Source organism: Spermophilus citellus (assembly GCF_964194105.1).
Source record: "Spermophilus citellus genome assembly, contig: SCAFFOLD_263, whole genome shotgun sequence".
Taxonomy (NCBI): domain Eukaryota; kingdom Metazoa; phylum Chordata; class Mammalia; order Rodentia; family Sciuridae; genus Spermophilus; species Spermophilus citellus.
The window spans coordinates 219,389-234,927 of record NW_027673137.1 but is presented as its reverse complement, the minus strand read 5'-3'; the positions used below and the strand labels follow the sequence as shown (position 1 = coordinate 234,927).

The 15,539-nt window shown below is 34.9% G+C and overlaps 1 long non-coding RNA gene across 1 annotated transcript in view; it reads left to right on the top strand.

Moving 5' to 3' along the window:
• The window catches only part of LOC308640064, a 56,360-nt gene extending 43,362 nt beyond the window's left edge, over positions 1–12,998 (top strand). Inside the window, exons 2-3 of the long non-coding RNA XR_014020163.1 lie at positions 11,821–11,940; positions 12,946–12,998. This is a non-coding gene — a long non-coding RNA (uncharacterized lncRNA). The remainder of the gene's footprint in view (positions 1–11,820; positions 11,941–12,945) is intronic.
• The last annotated feature ends 2,541 nt before the right edge of the window (positions 12,999–15,539 follow it).

Genomic DNA, 15,539 nt, shown 5'->3' with positions numbered 1-15,539 from the left:
GCTAGCCGGGCACCTCATAATTTACTTAATTAAATATCTTTGTATTTTCCTACCTCTTTTATTGTACTTTATAATATATAATGGTAATTATACACTTGGGATGGCAGGGTAGACAGTATATAGCATAGACATCCCAAACTTCTCTATAATAGACTGTTTACAAGACAACATAAACTAAATCTGTCCCCTTTTTCATCTTTCTCCTCACACTGAGAAAAACAAAATTCTTATTCAGATAAGACGCTAACAATGTACAAACCTGTTCAAAAGTTAAAGCACATGATTAGCCTATATTTTTTCATGTGTTAGTGCTTTGGCTCAAAAAAAAATTCTACACATGTTGATTTAAGTTGACTGGAATATGTAAATGTCACAATCTAATGATCAGTTTTAGGTATAAGAAAACCAAGGTAATGGTAATGATGTTTCTGTTATCCTTGATTTATGGTTTCAGATATGGACGTATCATGGTCATTCTCTTTTCTTCCAGGGGTCATGCCTCTACCTTTCCTCTTGTATTCATTCCATGTAATTTCAGGCATGATAAATTAGTTCTGAGGAGTAATTTTAATTTTTTCTACAGAAAGTGTACATTGTAATTTGGGAGTCATTGGGAACTCCTGCATTTTAAAATTTTCAGCCTAACAATAAGATATGTTGTGGGGAGCCACACTGAATGTCCACATCTTCCAGTCCTGAAGCAGGTGGCTCTGACCAGTCACTACATTTATGGTGACTCGTGGGCCATTACCCCCATACCATAGGCCTAATTTTGGCATGAAACAATGTAAATAACAGAATTCAGGTATTGCCAGGAGTGTTTGATTGATTCAAATTTTTGAGATAGTCTAAAATCACTGTGCAATTAGAACATGCCATCCGGCTCTCTAAAAGAGACTATCATGTCATTTGAGTGACTTAATCAAGGGTTTACTCCTAGGTAAATTGAGGGAGATTTACAGGAAGAGTACCTACCTGTAACCCAATCTCTCCAACAGAGATTAACTGATGCATCCAGCCCAAATTTTTGGAAAGGGCCCTGACCATAAAAAAAACCAATTGGCTCACAGAAGAGCCAATCTGGGTTTCTCAGTGACCCTTTACAGGGGAAAAGTTAAAATAGACCACATATTAGTTGAGGAACTACTTCAGGCTGGTCATTTAGAGCCCCTACACTTAGCCCCTGGAACACACCCATCTTTGTATTTAGGAAAATGTCTGGTGACTGGAGATTATTACAACACCTAAGATCTATTAATTGTGTTATAGAGCCTATGGGAGCATTACAATCTTGGCTTCCTTTTCCTACCGCTATTCTTTTAGATTGTTATTTGATAATAATAGATCTGAAAGATTCCTTCTTCTCTATACCTTTGCACCCAGGTAACTGTAAAGAATTTGCTTTCAGTGTCCCAGCAATTAATTTTAAAGAACCAGTTAAAAGGTATTGCTAGAAAGTGTTGCTTCAGGGAATGTGTAGCAGTCCTACCCTATGTCAAAGTTTTGTGACATGGGCTATCACGCCCCTGAGGGATAAATTCCCTGAAGTATATATTATTCATTTTATGAAAGACATACTTTTAGCTCATGGTTACCCATATGTACTCTTAAAACTTTTAGCCAAATTAGAGACATCACTCACAGCAATGGGTTTGTGCATTGCACCTCAAATTTGCTAAAGACCTCTCCTTTTTAATATCTAGGTCATGTGATTAAAGGACGTACAATCCACCCTCAAAACTTACAAATGAGAAAGGTCGATCTATTGTAGAAAAAGCTCATTTATCTATTAAGCTACAATTACAAAAGCTAAAAGGGGGAGATCGGACTTGGACTCTCCAAAATAACCTCAATCATGCTCTGTTTCTTTAAAATTTTCTAAGTTGTGACTCAGAAGGTCATACTGCAGCTGAGTGACACATCTTCCATAGCAACAGGCCCCTTAAGCCGAGTAGGATGTTTTAATTACAGGAAATGTAAAAGTTAAAAAGGAAGATGATAGATATCTTTTTACATGTCATAAACGTAATTTAATTAATTGTTTCACCAGAAATAATAATGAAAAAGGAACATTGACACTTCATCAACCCTCTTTTGTCTTAGTACCAGGAAATATTTCAGAGCCATGGTAGGCTGATGCTGGTTTTCAAGTCTTACAACAAATACACGGCCAGCTAGTGAGACCTAAATGCACTCTTGGACTCATAATAGTGGGGGTTGTTCCTTTGCTTTCTTTTATTACTTCCGTGGTCACGGTCACAGCTTTGGTGGCCATATCTCAAATATTTAACATGTGAATTTTCTTAATAATTTGGCTCAGAATAATTCCAAGGCTCTTCACCATCAAATAAATGTTGATAAAAGGATTGAGACCAAGCTAAATTCCTTAGAGGCTGCTGTCATGAATAAAGATAATGAACTTTCCACTTTGAAATTCAAGGAAAGACTTAAATGTCATGCTAGCTATAAGTATGTGTGTGTTACTGCTGCCAAATGTAATGCTTCTTAATGGCATTAGGAGAAGGTTCAAAACCATTTGTTGGGTATTTGACAGAATAATGATGACAGCTTGGATCTTTTGGAGCTGCATCATCAGATTCAAGATATACCAAAAAGTAAGATTAATTTTTCAGATCCTACTTCTTTAGCTGATCAAATACTTAAAGAATTAAACAGCTTTAACTCTGGAAACATTCTTAATCACTCTGCATGGTATATCCTTGTATTGTTCTCATTGCTACTAATTCTCTCGTGTTATAATAGTAGGATACTGTGCCCCAAGGAGAAGAAATCAGGGACTCTAAATAATGACCCATCACCTGATTTTTCAAAGAAAGAAGGATGGATATGTGGGAAGCTCCTCTTAATGACCCATGCCTTCCTGTCCTGAAGCAGGAGGCTCTGACCAGTCACTACATTTGTGGTGACTTGGGCATTGTCCCAGCTCAGATAGAGAGGCGGGTCTTCAGATGTAGGCATTACCTATGAGGGTTGACTTACCCTTATGTGTCCCTTGTAACCCTGCCCCCTCTGGCCTTTTTTGAATAGTACTTTCTAGGAACAAGAGTCCTCCAATAAAAGCTCTCTTCTGAATGTGGTCACTTTCTCACCAGCCTCTTGTGACTTTCTCTTGGCCTCCCTTTTGGGGAGCCTGAGGTCAAGAGTGGAGAAGCCGTCCTGAAGTTTGTGTAAAGGTAAAGTGTGACTGTGTTTTATTTAGTGTCCCTGTAAATTCACAAGAGTGACCTTAAATTTAGCTCACTGTGCAGGTTAGGGGTGGCAATTTGCTGGTGTTCAGAGGGATCACACACACACACACACACACACACACACACACACACACACACACACACACGGCTTATATTTTTCAAGAGTAAAAGCTAAAGAAAAAATGGCCCTGGGATGACTAGATATCCACAAGAAGAAAAAAAAAGTATTTGCATACATACCTCACATAATATACAAAAGTAAAATTTTTAAAAAGAATCAAAGGCCATTGTCTAATAGCTAGAAGCATAAAACTCACAAAAAACAGTTGAGCAAATTTTGGTTACTTTGGATGTGGTGATGGATATTTAATATTTTGTATTTATTTTAATCATGGCACTCAATTATAATAATCCCTGTTTAAAAGTTGTATGATTTCATGTCAAAATAAACCTTAATGTTATGTGTAACTGAAATTCACTAATAAAAAATGAAATTTAAAAATGAACAAATGCACTGGAGATGTAGCTCAGAGGTAAAGCACCCCTGGGTTCAATTTTCAGTACAAACAAATAATTATTAAAGGAACAAAGACATTTCTGAATGTAATAGGCTTAATCTTGTCTCTGTTTACACTTTTGTGAGTTTGGTGAAAATGCTAACCATTTTCATGATAATTCATAATTTGTTAAAAAATTTGCCTACCAAATTATAAGATTTCTCTTTTTTGGACTCAACAATACATTAATGACTAAATGAAGAAGCCACAAGTATATAGCTGTTAGTTTGGGGTCAGAAGTTAATTACTCAATATTATTTGCTTGACAGCCCTTCAGCTAATATGATTCCACACAATACTATGGATCATTTGCCTCCAGAGTAATAATCTTTACTCTTGAGAAATTTCAATTTTATTTAAGTCTATAGATTAAGACAAATGGATGTCCAGGTTTGACTTATACAAGGTAAATGTAGCTGGAGTATTTCAGACAGAAGTCCCCATTGGGACCAGTGAAATTTCAAATAGTATATACAGAAGCCTAGATGAAGTCTATAATTTAAAAAAAAACATAGTGACTAAATTATAAATATATTTTTCTTTACCCTTCACAAAATTTATTATGCCACATCATAAACCTCATATCTAAAATCCTGTAATACTTTCTAAATATATGACATTATAAGCAGTATCTTTTGGCACATGCCTATAATCTCAGCAGTTTGGGAGGCTGAGGCAGGAGGATCACATGTTCAAAGCCAGACTTAGCAATTGGTCTCTAAGTAAAATTTTAAAAGGGCTGGGAGTGTTGCTCATTGGTTAAGCTCCCCTGGGTTCAATCCCTTGTACCAAAAAGAAACAAGAAAATAGTCTTTTCTAAGAATCTATTGTCCAATGCAGGGTCAAGAGGTTTACATGTATTCTGCTAAGAATCTTATAGTTCCAATTCTCATATTTACACCTTTCTTTCATTATTTTTTTTTATTGTTGGTTGTTCAAAACATTACATAGATCTTGACATATCATATTTCACACTTTAATTCAAGTGGGTTATGAACTCCCATTTTTACCCCATATACAGATTGCAGAATCACATCAGTTACACTTCCACTGATTTACATATTGCCATACTAGTGTCTGTTGTATTCTGCTGCCTTTCCTATCCTCTACTATCCCCCCTCCCCTCCCCTCCCCTCCACTCTTCTCTCTCTACCCCCTCTACTGTAATTCATTTCTCCCCCTTGTACTATTTTTCCCTTTCCCCTCACTTCCTCTTGTATGTAATTTTGTATAACCCTGATGGTCTCCTTCCATTACCATGCAATTTCCCTTCTCTCTCGCTTTCCCTCCCACCTCTCATCCCTGTTTAATATTAATCTTCTACTCATGCTCTTCGTCCCTACTCTGTTCTTAGTTAGTCTCCTTATATCAAAGAAGACATTTGGCATTTGTTTTTTAAGGATTGGCTGGCTTCACTTAGCATAATCTGGTATAATGCCATCCATTTCCCTCCAAATTCTATGATTTTGTCATTTTTTAATGCAGAGTAATACTGCATTGTGTATAAATGCCACATTTTTTTATCCATTCATCTGTTGAAGGGCATCTAGGTTGGTTCCACAGTCTTGCTATTGTGAATTGTGCTGCTATGAACATCGATGTAGCAGTGTCCCTGTAGCATGCTCTCTTTAGGTCTTTAGGGAATAGACCGAGAAGGGGAATAGCTGGGTCAAATGGTGGTTCCATTCCCAGCTTTCCAAGAAATCTCCATACTGCTTTCCAAATTGGTTGCACCAATTTGCAGTCTCACCAACAATGAACAAGTGTACCCTTTTCCCCACATCCTCGCCAGCACTTGTTGTTTGACTTCCTAATGGCTGCCAATCTTACTGGAGTGAGATGGTATCTTAGGGTGGTTTTGATTTGCATTTCTCTGACTGCTAGTGATGTTGAGCATTTTTTCATGTACTTGTTGATTGATTGTATGTCCTCCTCTGAGAAGTGTCTGTTCAGGTCCTTGGCCCATTTGTTGATTGGGTTATTTGTTATCTTATTGTTTAGTTTTTTGAGTTCTTTGTATACTCTAGATATTAGGACTCTATCTGAAGTGTGAGGAGTAAAGATTTGTTCCCAGGCTGTAGGCTCCCTCTCTACCTCTCTTATTGTTTCTTTTGCTGAGAAAAAAAACTTTTTTAGTTTGAGTAAGTCCCATTTGTTGATTCTAGTTATTAACTCTTCTGCTATGGGTGTCCTATTGAGGAATTTGGAGCCCGACCCCACAGTATGTAGAGTGTAGCCAACTTTTTCTTCTATCAGACGATGTGTCCCTGATTTGATATCAAGCTCCTTGATCCATTTTGAGTTAACTTTTGTGCATGGCAAGAGAAAGAGATTCAGTTTCATTTTGATGCATATGGATTTCCAGTTTTCCCAGCACCATTTGTTGAAGATGCTATCCTTCCTCCATTGCATGCTTTTAGCCCCTTTATCAAATATAAGATAGTTGTAGTTTTGTGGATTGGTCACTGTGTCCTCTATTCTGTACCATTGGTCCACCCGCCTGTTTTGGTACCAGTACCATGCTGTTTTTGTTACTATTGCTCTGTAGTATAGTTTGAAGTCTGGTATCGGTATACCACCTGATTCACACTTCCTGCTTAGCATTGTTTTTGCTATTCTGGATCTTTTATTTTTCCATATGAATTTCGTGATTGCTTTCTCTATTTCTACAAGAAATGCCGTTGGGATTTTGATTGGCATTGCATTAAACCTATAGAGAACTTTTGGTAATACCGTCATTTTGATGATGTTAGTTCTGCCTATCCATGAACAGGGTATATTTTTCCATCTTCTAAGATCTTCTTCTATTTGTCTCTTTAGGGTTCTGTAGTTTTCATTGTATAAGTCTTTCACCTCTTTTGTTAGGTTGATTCCCAAGTATTTTATTTTATTTTTTTTTTGAGGATATTGTGAATGGAGTGTTTTTCCTCATTTCCATTTCAGAGGATTTGTTGCTGATATACAGGAATGCCTTTGATTTATGTGTGTTGATTTTATATCCTGCCATTTTGCTAAATTCATTTATTAGCTCTAATAGTTTCTTTGTAGACCCTTTTGGGTCTGCTAGGTATGGAATCATGTCATCTGCAAATAGTGATAATTTAAGTTCTTCTTTTCCTATTTTTATGCCTTCAATTTCTTTCATCTGTCTAATTGCTCTGGCCAGTGTTTCGAGAACTATGTTGAACAGAAGTGGTGAGAGAGGGAATCCCTGTCTTGTTCCAAATTTTAGAGGGAATGCCTTCAATTTTTCTCCATTCAGAATGATGCTAGCCTGAGGCTTAGCATAGATTGCTTTTACAATGTTGAGGTATGTTCCTGTTATCCCTAGTTTTTCTAGAGTTTTGAACATAAAGCGATGCTGTACTTTGTCGAAAGCTTTTTCTGCATTTATCGAGATGATCATATGGTTCTCAATTTTAAGTCTATTGATGTGGTGAATAACATTTATTGATTTCCGTATATTGAACCAGCCTTGCATCCCAGGGATGAATCCTACTTGATCATGGTGCACAATTTTTTTGATATGTTTTTGAATCCGATTTGCCAGAATTTTATTGAGGATTTTTGCATCTAGGTTCATTAGAGATATTGGTCTGTAATTTCCTTTCTGTGAAGTGTCTTTGTCTGGTTTAGGAATCAGGGTGATGTTGGCCTCATAGAATAAATTTGGAAGTTCCTCTTCTTCTATTTCCTGAAATAGCTTAAAAAGTATTGGTGTTAGTTCCTCTTTAATGGTTTTGTAAAATTCTGCTGTATACCCATCCGGTCCTGGGCTTTTCTTAGTGGGTAGTCTTTTGATGGTTTCTTCTATTTTCTCTATTGTTATTGGTGTGTTTAGGTTGTCTATATCCTCCTGACTCAATCTGGGCAGATCATATGACTAAAGAAATTTATTGATGCCTTCACTATCTTCTATTTTATTGGAGTATAAGGATTCAAAATAATTTCTGATTATCTTCTGTATTTCTGAAGTGTCTGTTGTGATGTTGCCTTTTTCATCCCGTATGCTAGTAATTTGAGTTCTCTCTCTTCTTCTCTTTGTTAGCATGGCTAAGGGTCTGTCAATTTTATTTATTTTTTCAAAGAACCTACTTTTGGTTTTGTAAATTTTTTCAATTGTTTCTTTTGTTTCAATTTCATTAATTTCAGCTCTGATTTTAATTATTTCTTGCCTTCTACTTCTTTTGCTGTTGTTTTGCTCTTCTTTTTCTAGGATTTTGAGATGAAGTATGAGATCATTTATTTGTTGTTTTTTTTCTTTTTTTAAGGAATGAACTCCAAGCAATGAATTTTCCTCTTAGAACTGCTTTCAATGTGTCCCATAGATTCCGATATGCTGTGTCTGTGTTTTCATTTATCTCTAAGAATTTTTTAATTTCCTCCTTGATGTCTTCTATAACCCATTGATCATTCAGTAACCTATTGTTCATTCTACAAGTGATGTATGAGTTTCATTCCATTATCATCAGATAAGATACATGGTATTATCTCTCCTCCTTTATATTGTTCATTCTGCAAGTGATGTATGAGTTTCATTCCATTATCATCAGATAAGATACATGGTATTATCTCTCCTCCTTTATATTTTCTAAGAGTTGCCCTGTGACATAATATATGATCTATTTTTGAGAAGGATCCATGTGCTGCTGAGAAAAAAGTGTAACTGCTGGATGTTGGGTGGTATATTCTATATATGTCAATTAAATCTAGTTTATTAATTGTGTTATTGAGTTCTATAGTTTCCTTATTCAACTTTTGTTTGGAAGATCTGTCCAGTGGTGAGAGAGGTGTGTTGAAGTCTCCCATGATTATTGTATGGTGGTCTATTAGACTCTTGAACTTGAGAAGAGTTTGCTTGATGAACATAGCTGCACCGTTGTTTGGGGCATATATATTTATGATTGTTATGTCTTGTTGGTGTATGGTTCCCTTGAGCAGTATGTAGTGTCCCTCTTTATCCCTTTTGATTAACTTTGGCTTGAAATCTATTTTATTAGATGAGTATGGACACTCCTGCTTGTTTCTGAAGTCCATATGAGTGGTATGATTTTTCCCAACCTTTCACCTTCAGTCTATGTGTATCTTTTCCTATCAAATGCGTCTCCTGTAGGCAGCATATTGTTGGGTCTTGTTTTGTGATCCATTCTACTAGCCTGTGTCTCTTAATTGGTGAGTTTAAGTTATTAACATTTAGGGTTATTATTGAGATATGGTTTGTTTTTCCAGCCATATTTGTTTATTTATGTTACTAAACATGGTTTGTTTTCCTCTTTGATTATTTCCCCCCCTTTACTGTCCTACCTCCCACTGTTGGTTTTCATTGTTATTTTCCACTTCCTCTTCCTGAAATGTTTTGCCAAGGATGTTTTGAAGAGATGGTTTTCTAGCTGCAAATTATTTTAACTTTTGTTTATCGTGGAAGGTTTTAATTTCATCTTCCATCCTGAAGTTTAATTTCGCCGGATACATGATTCTTGGTTGGAACCCATTTTCTTTCAGTGTTTGAAATATGTTATTCCAGGATCTTCTAGCTTTCAGAGTCTGTGTTGAAAGATCAGCTCTTATCATGATTGGTTTACCCCTAAATGTAATCTGCTTCCTTTCTCTTGTAGCTTTTAAAGTCTCTCCTTATTCTGTATGCTGGGCATCTTCATTATAATGTGTCTAGGTGTGGATCTCTTATGATATTGCACATTTGGCATCCTGTAGGCTTCTAAGATTTGGGATTCTGTCTCATTCTTCAAGTCTGGGAAGTTTTCTCGTATTATTTCATTGAATAGATTGCTCATTCCTTTGGTTTGGACCTCTATACCTTCCTGTATCCCAATGACTCTTAAGTTTGGTATCTTTATGTTATCCCATATTTCTTGGATGTTCTGCTCATGGTTCCTTAACAGTCTTGCTGAGCTGTCTATATTCTTTTCAAGTTGAAATACTATGTCTTCATTGACTGATGTTCTATCTTCTAAGTGTTCTACTCTTCTCTGCCCCTACTCCAATTCAGGTGACGTAACTTCCACACCGGCGGCCCGCTGGGCCTGTTCTGGGTGTGGGCAACGGCTCTGCTCTACCCCTACTCCAATTGGTGTGACGTGACTACCACGCCGGAGGGCCGCTGTGTCTGTTCAGGGTGCAGGCGGCGGCTCTGCTCTGCCCCTACTATAAATTCTATAAATCTATAGTAGTTTCAAAATATTTTCAAAGTCTTATGCTTTGCAATTACCATTTTGCTTCACTGTATTTCCCTTTTCAGTAAGTGGGGATTGATGTCTCTTAGTATCGCAGTGATTCTTTGTTTACATTCAACCCCCTCAGTGTTTTCTTTGTGTGTTTGGGAACTATGAAGTAAGTAACAAATGTATTTACTCTTAATTCAGAACCTAGGGAAAGGGTCCTTTTCTCTCTTTTGCCTCTTTTCAATTTTTTTTTTTAATTTAAAACGTCTTCTATGACCTATGACTGTCTTAAACTATGTTTTCTGTACTATAATTTATACAGCCCAGGTTTTGTTCAATCACTTTTGTATGTGTCATTATTATATACTTTTGCTTTCAGTATGTGTGTTTTCTTAGATTTAGAGTATCCTGTAGACTACCTACAGTTGCAATATTTAGAGTTAATTCAGATATCCAAGTTTTGTTTTGATCAGAATTTTGTAATCTTGCATTTGCCAACAAAGAACTCTAAAAATGAAGAATCCCCTACTCATACTTTGTATGAGTACCAACTTGACTTCACTTTATTAAAAAACTGAATATATTTATGTGTCCTTTTAAAATTATATTATTGTTACAGGTATATATGCCTATTGACAGTATTGTTGTTATGCTTTTTTCTTTCAAATTCTATTGCAAAATTACGTTTGGAGACCTGTCATTACAATAAAATAGAATTGTTTTTGCCAAGAAATGTTTAAAATTTCATATGACTTATGATGTTGTGCACTTACATTTTATTATGAAGGATCACCTTTAGTACATTTTGGAGAAAAGATCCAGTGTTGATGAATAGTGTGTGTATTTTTATATGTTTAAAGTCTTCATTTTCCTTCTCTTTTGAAAGGTAGTAGCTGTGAATATAATGTCTTGGTTGATAATTTTATTCTTTCATCCCTTGAATATAGATAGACTCAAATTACTTCCTGTGTTGTGAAGATTTTTCTAAGGATTTCACAATTATATAGTTACACATTTCTAGGTGACCCATCTTTTTCTCTTGGATGCTCTCAGTATTCTGAGTTTTTAAACTTGGATTGAAACCTACTTTGAGTCTTTACAACTTGGAGAAAACTGAGCTGCTTGGATGTTTCATTTTTCCTATTTTCTCAGATGTGTTTATTAGTATTAAAAAGAGAACTTAAGGGCGATTTAGCGCTTTGCATATTTTACTTTGTCTGGTCTTCAAATTTTGATCCTCTAGCTCAACCTCCTATGTTGCTATGTACAACCACGCCTGACTCTTTCAGACATTTTCTAAAGAAAGTCTTTACACATACATTTTCTGCTTATTACTAGTAACAATTCTTGACTAATTTTTATTCTGTTTTTTGTGTGTTGGATTAGTTCAGTAAACTTCTTTTAAATGATAATTGACTATTCCCTTTGAGTAATTCATAACTTTCCTTACAGTTGATTTAGCCATGTTTTTTTTTCTGTTGGTAAGCAGGAACCCCTTTTTGAACAGTCCCTAAATATTCACATGTTTCATATTTTTGTATTTTAATAAAACAGAAGAAAGTTGGTAGATTTTGAAAATATATTCTAAAGGAGGAAAATCTTTGTGTAACACAATGTATTTTTCTCTACTATGTTACTCTCCATAGTAATGTACTCATCTTGGATATTGTGAACACAAAGATGATTAGGAAGATTTTCAAAGTGATTCTCTGTGTGTATTTTTATTTTATTTATATATTTCTACATTAATGATAGACTTGGATTTAATAATCCACTGTCCTACTGTTGTTATTTTTTGTGTAATTTCTTAGGTCTGCAAAATATACTCATCCCAGTACAGTAAGTAAACATGATTGTTATTTTTATTTATTACAGCCATGACTTCTCATCATCCTTGAGAAATTTTACCAGAGCAGGGAATAAAAGAGAGAGAGGGAAGATATGGAAAGTGTGACTTTGACTATTTACAACCAAGAAAACAATGGGAAAATATAGGTGAGAGTAAAGTTCAAAAATTGTATTATAATAGACAAAATCAATCAGTAGATCCTATTTATGATAAAAATTTTATGGTCAAAAGACATCAGAGAAAATTAATATCTGAAACAAAAATTCAATGTGTTCCAATTATTTTGAGGAGTTTTATATGTATTTTAAGAATAAATCCATAGCCATTTTTTAACTGGAAGGCAATGTGGAAAATTTGAAATCTAGTCCATGCATCAGTTTTTAACTTGGCCAATTAAAAAAGTAGCACTGAGTTAAAATTCCAGTCAAACATTGGCACAGAAAAGATATTTCTCGAAGTGAACCTTTTGGGAGTTTCTTTATAAAATATCCATTTTTCTGAAACAAAGATTAATTTCTCCTTGTTCCCAAATGGACAATATTAAAAATTGTAGAAAAGTTTCTACTTCCCCACTATTGTTCATTGACAATACTGATACAGATTTCTGGAAAGCACACTATATAGATAATGCTATAAGGAACACAATAAGCCATGTCTCTACCCTGAGTAATGACAAGTATATTTACATTGGTGATAACAATTATGACTATATAGAACTCCTAGTCCTTTTCTAAAGAAAATTTACCATGATGAAAAATGTAGGAAAGTCTTGCTTCAGTGATCAAAAACTAGTATTCATTAAAATATTCATAGCCAAGACAAAAACCTGCAAGTGTAGATATTTGAAAGGGCTCTTAACCACAGTGCAGAGCTTTCTTAATACAAGAGAATTTATAGAGAAAGACAGCCCTATAAGTATAGAAGATATTGAGCAAGCAAATGCTTTGATATAGATTTTAAACACAGCAGATACTATGACAGTTATAAATTCTACAAATTTAAAGAATGTGAAAAAACTTTTAGTGAAAAGTTACAACTTGTTAAGTATCAGAGGATTTATACTGAAGGAAAGACCTGTAAATGTAAAAAGTGTGGGAAAGCCTTAAAAAGTTTTTCAACCCTTACTGAACACCAAAAAATTTATTCTGCAGAGAAGACCTACCAATGTGAAGAATGCAATGCACTCAAGAACTTTACTCAACATCACAGTGCTCATACAGAAGATATGCCATGCAAATGAAAAGAATGTGACAAAAATTCTAATAAAAGTTCAAATCTTATTTGTCACCAGTGGACATACTCTGGAGTGATGCCCTACATATGTAAAAAAATTTTACAAAGGTTTCAGTCAAAAACCAAGCCCTAAAAATTACCAGAGAATTCAAATTGGAAAGAAGCCCTACAAATGTAAAGTGTGTGGCAGGAGTTTTAATAGAATCTCAAATCTTGATCGCCACAACAGGATTCATACTGGAGAGAAGCCCTACAAATGTAACGTGTTTGGCAAGAGTTTTAGTCAAAAATCATCACTTACTGAGCACCAGCAAATCCACACTGGAGAGAAGCCCTATAAATGTAAAGAGTGTGGCAAAGCTTTTAATAAGATCTCACAGCATAATTGTCACAAAAGGATTCATACTGGAGAGAAGCCCTACAAATGTAAAGTTGTGGCAAGAGTTTTAATAGAAACTCACATCTCTATTGCCACAACAGGATTCATACTGGAGAGAAACCCTACAAATGTACATTGTGTGGCAAGAGTTTCAGTTAAAAGTCATCACTTACTCAGCACCAGAAAATACACACTGGAGAGAAACCCTACAAATGTAAAGAATGTGGCAAAAGTTTTAATCAAAAAATAGTACTTACTCAGCCCCTGAGAATCCACACTGGAGAGAAGCCCTACAAATGTAGAGAATGCGGCAAAGATTTTAATCAACAATCATCACTTACTCGACACCAGAGAACCCATACTAGAGAGAAGTCCTAAAAATGTGAAGAATGGCAAAGCTTTTAATATTGAAGATCACATCTTACTAAACATTATAGATTTTACACTGGAGAGAAGTTTTACAATGAAAACAATGCATCAGTGTCTTTAAGGATGAATCAACCCTTATTTCACAGTAGTTCAACACTATTTCAAACCAGAGACATGATAGCACAGAAATTATATAAATGTAAAATAGGTGACAGAGTCTCCAATAGTTGTTCACACCCTACTCAGCACCTCAGAATTCACATGAGTGAGAGGACATGCGGAAAAATTTTTGCAAAGCTTTTGGCCATTGATCAAATATTTTTAAAACACTGGAGGATTTTTAGCATATAGAAACCCAAAGAATGTGTTCAAGACTGTATTCAAATTTCCGACATTTTTAAATTTCTGACCTCATATCTGTAGCAAATGTGGAGGAGCATTTGTCCAAAGTGTGTACCTTGGATAACAGCAAAATATTTACAAAAACATCTTGACAAATAGAAAGATTGTAGTAAGTTTCTTATGTATAGCCCATCCCTTGAAGTATTTGGGACCTAGGTGGAAAAAAATCATTTAAATGTAGAAAATGCGTAATTGCTTTTGACATTTGCTGAAATTTTTCTTAACATCTTTAGCTGATATTGTAGAAATAAGGAAATACAAGTATAGAATTGTGCATCCCTAAAAGGATATAATTTTAGTATAAATCAACAATTACTAAAGAGTCTCATTTTTCACAACTGGAGAAATAATAATACTCAGAGTTGATTATTTCAGAAGTCTCTTAAGATTTATATGAAATTTAAAATTTAAAATTTTCAGTGCCCCTTAAACTTAGGGGCACTTAATCAGTAAATCACATCCTCAGATTTTTTTTTTCTTTTTTATTTAGAGATATGGTTTGCTAAGTTGCATAGGGCCTCACTAAGTTATGGAGACTGACTTTGAACTTTCAAAGCTTCTTACATCCCTAGGGTCACAGCATGGTCCACCATGCGTTTTTACTTATATTTCATTTCAGATGCAATTTGTTGCTAAATAAAGTGTGAATTTCTTAATGTTAACCTTGTCATGCATTTAATGATGTTAGTAGGTCACACATCTCCCACTATTCACTTTGCTAATGAATCGATGCAATAGTAAAACATTCTATTGGGTAAATAATGCTATAATGTCTTCATTAATTATTTCATATGTTTAATCAAGTATTATTTGGAGAATATTATTTATGTAAATTATATACTCTCTTGTTTGTAATTATGGGAAAACTAAGAGAGTTATAGGAAGGACCTAGGGATACTAAGATAATGCCCAGATATCCGTAGTTTGAATTATGAGTTTAACATTTCACCTCATAGAGTAGTAGTACACCCTAAGGGATCTACAACTCCAGAGAGTTATACAAGCTTCCAATCAGGGAGATGAGAAAGACCCAAGAGACTAGGAGCCAACATGCAAATGCAATGATAGAAAATTAACTATTTGATTTTACTAAATCAAGGAAATAAACATGCATTCTTTATATTCTCAGAAAAATATAATTCATGATTACCTAAAACTTATTCTCATTTTTTTATATCTTATTCTCATTTTTTTCTAAATATAATTTGCTCATTCAGGATATTTTTCTGCTCTAAACACTTTTTGTCTTGAGGTTGGTTACTCTTTTAGTTTTGCTTCTTCTGATGAAGTTTACAGACAGTACCTGACTTTCCTTCACATCCTTTCATTCATTCAGCTGCACGAATTCTTTATATCTGCTAT